The sequence below is a fragment of the Lactuca serriola genome, chromosome 3 (assembly GCF_051521515.1).
Source record: "Lactuca serriola cultivar US96UC23 chromosome 3, Lser_US96UC23_V15, whole genome shotgun sequence".
NCBI classification, from domain to species: Eukaryota; Viridiplantae; Streptophyta; class Magnoliopsida; order Asterales; family Asteraceae; genus Lactuca; species Lactuca serriola.
Window position 1 is genome coordinate 252870144 of NC_136410.1, and position 7672 is coordinate 252877815.

Below are 7672 nucleotides of genomic sequence, written 5' to 3' on the forward strand. Positions count from 1 at the left end.
CAAAGTGTCAAGTGAAGGACTAGGAGATCGAGCACACAAAGTTGCGTGTTGATCAAGTCCACCATAAGAGTAACAATGATATTCGTCATGATTCACTAAAGGTTTAGTAAATATGATTATACTTACAAGATTAAGTGTAAATATGAATTGATTGAAGAAGTTTAAATCAATAGCAAAACGAATAAGAAGAATCAAGTAGGCAGAAAGATAAAAGTTTCTCCATTCTAAGAAGAAGGGAGAGTAGCTTTTATGCTTTATGATAAGTCTTAATGATTAAGAACCATATCTCAATTGATCCTCTAAGTGAGTCTTAGTACAATTGTATGTTTAAGAAGAGGAATCAAGGACTGAAGAAATGGTTAAATCAAGAAGTCAATCATACTTCGTTCCAATGACAAGTCTTAAAGTTAAGATTGTGACAATGAGTGAAAAGTATTAAAGGTTTATAACATTCATCAAATGTGGAAAGTTGTGATGTCTTGGATAAGACAAAGACCAACTAGAACCAATTTATGAAGTGTTTTGATAAAAGCTACACTAACTCTTGAATATTTGTTTGTCAAGAAATGGTTGTTGACAAGAGAATCTTATATGTCAAGGAGTCAGTGGGAGTCTTATTGGTCTTGAAAGGTTTCAAGAACAAATCAAATAGACCTTATCGATCATCACTAGCACACGAGTTGAGGTTTACAACCTATCGTGTTGACATTATTTTGTTTCTGTGCCAATCCAATCAATTTAATTATGCATGTGAGTCCTATGAGTTCTCATTTTGAACGCATAAAAGGCAAAGCACCTTAATCAATGAAAGGTACATTGATAGGAAAGGGTGAGTTGCTTAACTACTTGGAAGACATGGTGGGCAGCTGTGCTACCATAAGGCAAGAAATCAAGACTAAGAAAGTTCGGTCCATATGAGTTTGAATTTGTCATAAACTTTGGTTTTAACAAATTCACATGGATAAGAACACATACACCGTTTAAATCTAAGTGTCGTAAGATTTCCTCCTTCATGAAAATGATTGTGAGGAAATGCTTTCACTAAGAAAGATTTTAAGAAGATAGTGATTGTAAAATTGCCTTCTCGAATTCAATTATGGTTACGGTATCCCTTTCCATAATTTGAATTGTGAGGTTTGGCAATTAGTCTTAAGTGTTTAGACACACATATGAATTATCGAAGGCAAATGTGTATAAGTTCAAGAAACCTTGATAAAAGATTATCAAAGCACTAAGTATTAGAAACATGAACTTAATAAATTCAATAAGCATTGTTTTTCTGAAAGTTAAGCTGTTTCTGAATACATGTCAAAGCTAGTGGGAGCATAAGTGTTATGTTTTATAGTAATCATCATGATAGTGGGAGCATAAAAGTTATGATTGTTATGGAACGTATTGCAAGTTGGCAATATTAATTATAGAAAACAAGAGTTATACCTTGCAAAGTCGTAAGGGTTGTAAAGTTGTTTTGCTATAATTAAGGGAGAGAATATTATGCTTCATTTCAAATCTAAAGGCTTAGGTTGTGGAATGTTAATAAAATTTAGTCAAAGGTACATAGTGTGTTCTTAAAATTTCGATTATGATTACGGCATTCCTCTTCACAATTCGAATTTTGAGAACATAGCAAATAAAACATTATGTGTCGTGTCCCATACGCTTCGGGTATAGGATCGATTGCAAATGCTTTAATGTTTGACCATTCTAAAATTTTCCAAATGTCGAGCGCATTTAGAGGGAAAAGGGACTAGAATTGGTTTTGACTAAAATAATTAAACAACTATCAAAGGACAATCTAAAGTTTGACGAGAATTGGTCGCTTGTGAGTAGTTGGAAGCATGGTATTGGATGGACCGTATCGACATTATTATGAATAGAAAAGATTCTATTAAGAATGAGTTGTCATATGGAAATTGTGGAAATGTTTCATATTGGATGGACCATATCGACATCATTACGAATAGATAAGATTCTATTAAGAATGAGTTGTCATATGGAAAATATGGAAGCGTGTCCATATTGGGAATTGAATATTGACAACTCTATGTCTAGATTAGAAACTTTTATGCAAAAGGATGTTCAAAGGAATGTACTTTGAGTGAGAGACATCATATCTAAGGAATTGTCTTGTAACAATGTCCGATAGAGGACTTTGTAATATCATTGGCAATAGTCTTTGTGACTTAGGTGCAATGACATTACGAAAGGATCATTGCATAGAATGTTAGAATCTAGCATATTTTATAAGTAACAAGAATTTGATATTCTCACACTTATGAAAAAGGATTTGGAGTTGTGAAATGAGAATGATTGGAAACGTGTTCAATTTTATCTATTTCACAAAAGTAAGAACCATAGGTAAACATTGTGTGCGTGCTAAGAGCATGGGACAAGTGTAGTAATTCAAGTAAGAATTTGATTACCCGAAATGACAAATAATGAGTAACCGATATGGTGATAAATAAAAGGAGTTTTATTTATACTCAAAGGTTTGAGGCCATATGGGATTAGTATTATTCTTGTGTTTCATATTTGCATGTTTTGACTTCCAGAATAATTGAATTTATTAAGAATAATCGAATTATTCGAACGGGCCACAGTCGTTCATATGTTGGAAGTAGATATGAATGAAGATTGTCGTGAATTGGTGTGTGGATTGTCTAAAAGAGTATTAGACATAAGCAAATGTTTGCTGCAACGTTCATGAGTGCTTATGAATATGATTTGAGCATTGGATTAAACCCACGCTCACTTGGATCACTCCATGAATTGTATCACGAGTGATTGGTGAGACGATAACATCTTATATTCTTGAAACCGAGATGTGTGAGTTGTATCTTGCAAATCGGTTGCACATTGATAATATGTAAACGCACTAGTAACTTGGTGTTATAAAACATATTGTTGTGTGTGATTCGGTGAGTAAGTGCAAGCAAGCATTGTATCAAAGTTTATCCGTTCCTTCTATCCAAAGTAGGATAAAAGCGATATCTTTGGGCCCCTCGATGATTTTGTGATGACAAACGTAAATGCTCGGTCGGGCTAGGGCTAATTTGATTTGTTTAATTAGTCAGTCGTCATAAATCGGGAATCAAGATATAGTACAAAGAGAATGATTTGAAATCATGTCTCATATGATATCTAGAATGGAGGAATATATGATCCCTTATCTAAGGACACGCGTATCTGATATGATCAGAGTTGACAGCGGCTTTGGAAAGCTACGATTGTAGATCAAGATCTGAAGTCATACGCATAATAGTTGTTAGACTTATCCAAGTGGGAGACTGTTGGATTAGTGTCTAAGTCCATAACTATTTTGGTATGTACTTGACCCGATGGTGCATGGTCCTTTTGGGTTGCCTTCACCAAAGCAACTTGATAGGATGAATTATGGAGAGAAAGGATTAACTATGATTTATTAATATATTATGGGAATAATATATTAAAGGAGAAATCATATTATTTAATTAATATTAGTCAATAATTAATTGGTAATTAGTTTTGTGACTAAAAGATATTAATTAAACTTAAGGGACTGGAATTGTAATTATAAGATAATTACAATTTGGGTCATGGATTGCCTCATATCATAAGGTGGACGAATTCTATGGGGGAAGCCCATATGAAATCGTCCAAGGCCTTATGGAAAGGGCTCCATGGGTTGCTTAGGGCTTAAGCATCCAAATTAGGGTTTCCATGTTAGATAACCCTAATTGCCTCACTATATATAGATCCCTTATAGGACCAAAAACGTGGCTAAGCTTCTTGCTAGGGTTTCACACGAGTTTTGGCAGCCTCTAACCTCTCTCCTCTTCATCCTCTTGCTTATGGTGTTTATGAGCCATTAGAGGAGTGACACTTGTGACTCTAAGCCTTCCAAAGTCAATTCAAGGAGGAATTGGGATTGTTATTACTACATAACAATCAAGGTAACATCTTAAACCTAATTATATGTTAATATCGATTTCCATATGCTAGAATTAGGGTTTATAGTCTTGGATAACTTGCATGTACAATAGAGAAACCTAGATCCAAGCATTAGGGTTTGTATGAGCACATAGGATGTCTTATGACCAAAACCCATTACCTTTAATGTACCAAAAAATGTGTTTGACATGCTGGTAGTGAGTAGTAGTGGGGCACTGTAGAAACTAGCTCACTTGGATCACAACATAGGAGATATCATGTCGAGTAATAGTCAAGTATTGAAGAGCTCCTACAAGAGACCGATAGAGAGTCGGGTCTTCAAATGGATCACCATGAGTGCTAAGCACCTCATTAGATGCTAAAGGAGTGTGGACGGGCTTAGCGTCAAGAAGATTAGCTCGTTGAAGGATGTCATGAGCATACTTTAATTGACTTAGGAACAACCCATCATTGGTCCTAGTAACTTCAAGTCCAAGAAAGTAGTTCAGATCACCAAGGTCTTTGATGGAAAATTCGCTATGCAATCGAGAAGTGGAGGATGCAAGAACATGCTCTTGGTTACCGGTTAAGATGAGATCATCAACATACACTAATAGGTACATAAGACATGAATCATGCGAGAATACAAACAAGGATGGATCAGACCGACTGCACGTGAAGCCATTCTGAAGTAAGAAATTGTTGAGGCGTTGAAACCATGCACGTGGAGCCTGTTTGAGGCCATAAATAGCTTTGTTGAGGAGACAAACATGATCAGGAAATCGAGAGTCAGTAAACCCTGGAGGTTGCTCCATGAAAACCCGTTCAGTCAAGTGCCCGTGGAGAAAAGCACTGTTTACATCAAGTTGATGAAGTCTCAAATTATTAATGACTGCCAAAGATAGAACAACGTGAATGGTAGAGGATTTAACAACCGGACTAAACGTTTGAGAGTAGTCAAGCCCCGGTATTTGACTGAACCCTTGAGCTACAAGACGAGCTTTGTAGCGCTCAATGGACCCATCAGAACGATATTTAGTGCGAAAAAGCCATTTAGAACCAACGACATTATGATATTTCGGGCGAGGCACAAGTGACCACATGTAATTATTAGAAAGTGCACTAAGCTCTTGTTGCATAGCATCTAAACAATGTGCGCTTTTGATGGCTGATTAAAAACCCTTAGGATCACGAGAACCGAATAAAGCAGCAAAGAGAGCATGACGTGAGGTATGAGTAATATCCGCCCTATGTTTCGATTTGAAGATGTCTGACTTAGACCGAGTCACCATAGGGTGAGAGGTTGTCAAAGGAGAAGGTGGATCGACAATCGATGCAGGAGGGTCATCTGGCTCAACAATGGAGGTGGGCTCAAGATGAGGAGCAGTGTAAGGGTGAGAACCAACGATCGGGACAGCCGACCCATCTGACGACATGAATGACAACCTAGTAGGAGAGTCGGCGAGTGAGGCGGGTCCACAGTGGATGGCCTAGTACTAGTTGTCTCATCCAAACAGAACCCATAAGGGCTAGTGACAGGAGTCGGTGAAGATGGTGTGGGTAGAGGTTGTGTGGAGGTCTTGATACCTTCATCCAAAAATGAATGCAGTGGGAGTAAGGAGGCATCCTCAATTAATGGGTTCCTAGAAAGCGGGAACAACTTTCATCAAAACGGGCATGCCGGGTGATGAAAATTCGAGAGGTGGTAGGATCCAAGCATTTATATCCTTTATATTGAGGTGAGTAGCCCAAAAAAAATACATGGAAGGCTCCTCAGGCTTAGTTTGTTAGCCGCATAGTCACGTAAATAAGGGTACACTCGACATGCGAAAGCACGAAAGTTGCTATACGAAGGCTTGCATGAAAATAAGACCTCAAATGGTGATTTTCCATCCAGAACTGGTGATGGGAGACGATTGATTATATAGGCTACCAAAGAAAAAGCATCTACCCAATAAGTTGGTGGAACACGACCGTTAAAGAGCATTGCCAATCCGGTTTCAACCACATGACGGTGTTTCCGTTCAACCCGACCATTTTGTTTTGGGGTATATGGGCAAGATAAACGATGAAGGGTTCCATTTTCTTCAAACAGGCGTCGAATAGTATGATTCAAAAACTCTGTACCTCCATCACTTTGAAACACTTTGATCTTGGTAGAGAACTGATTTTTGAACAAGGTTCATATATATAGGCAAGGCAATATGAAATTTAGATTTTGAGCGTAACGGGTAAAGCCAACTGAACCGGGAAAAATCATCCACAAAAAGAGCATAATAGCGGTAACCATCAACCGATGAAACCGGCGATGGGCCCCACAAATCACAGTGCACTAAATCCAATGGGTGTAATGCCCTTTTTACATTAATATCAAAAGATAATCGACGTCCTTTAGACATTTGACAAGCCGAACATAAAACTGGTTTAGGTAAGATGGAGGTAACACATAAACTCCCCATTTTATTAAAAAGTAAAATAGTGTCAAAGGACACATGTCCTAATCGTAAATGCCAAAGCTCAAAAGAGGCCTTCAACGGTGAGGCAGCAACGAGAGAATGGGGGCTTGAGCTCAAAACATACAAGCCATTCTCACATCTTCCTTGAGCTAGAATCTTTTTCGACATGCAACCCTGAATATAAAAGTAAGGATAGGAAAACAAAACATCCAAATGATTAGGGATGTCAACGGGGGAAAACGGGATGGGAAGTGCATCCCCCGCCCCCGCCCCCGAAATGTTCAACCTTCCTACCCCCGCCCCCGCCCCCGAATCCCCTTTATTACCCCCACCCCCGCCCCCGTTCCCCCGCCCCCGGTTGATTTTGGGTTGCCCTTTTTTTTGCTAAAAGAAGTTGTTATCTAGGCTAAAATACACTATTTTTTAAGTAACAAATAATTATTTATAGCAAAATTTTATATGTTAAAAATAAAAAAGTTATGACATCTTAAAAACATTATACTAACAACTTAAAAACATGTTTTTGATGAATTTTGGAAGCTCGAAATCATGTTATTGTTTATTATATTTATATAATTAATATATGTAAATATATGTGTAACTTATTAACGGGGTCCCCATGGGGGTTTCGGGACGGGATTGCCTACCCCCGCCCCCTCCCCCGAAATTAAAACGGGGGTTAACCTTGCCCCCACCCCCGTCCCCACCCCCAATATTCTTTCAAAATTTACCCCAAACGGGACGGGGCCCCTACGGGAACGGGGTCCCACGGGACTTTTTGACATCCCTACAAATGATTGTCAGAGGTTAGCTTACTAACAGAGAGAAGATTTTTCTCCATATTAGGAACCAGCAACACATCATTCAATTTGATATTCGGCGAGACCATAAAATAACCAGTATGTGAAATGGGTAGTTTATTACCATTTCCAAAGGTGACGTTTGTAACACCCAAAAATTCAAGCCAATTTAAACTTTTAAAAACATTTCAAACCATTAAAATGATTACAACTTTGTTTTCAAAATGTATAATATCAGAGCTTTCCTAGAAACATAGACAAAACATGAGGAGCTGTACGATCACCCCTTCACCTTACCGCGGTCCCCTGATGTACCTGAAACAATAAACTGAAACTGTAAGCCCGAAAGCTTAGTGAGTTCCCCCAAAATACCGATACACATACAATCCACATAACCATATCAGCAATAACATATTATAACAAACTAAACAGAAAAGCACGTAACGGGTCCACAGCTCTACATATTGGAATACCCCTGGGCCCACAGTGTGAGTCTGGAATGTGTCC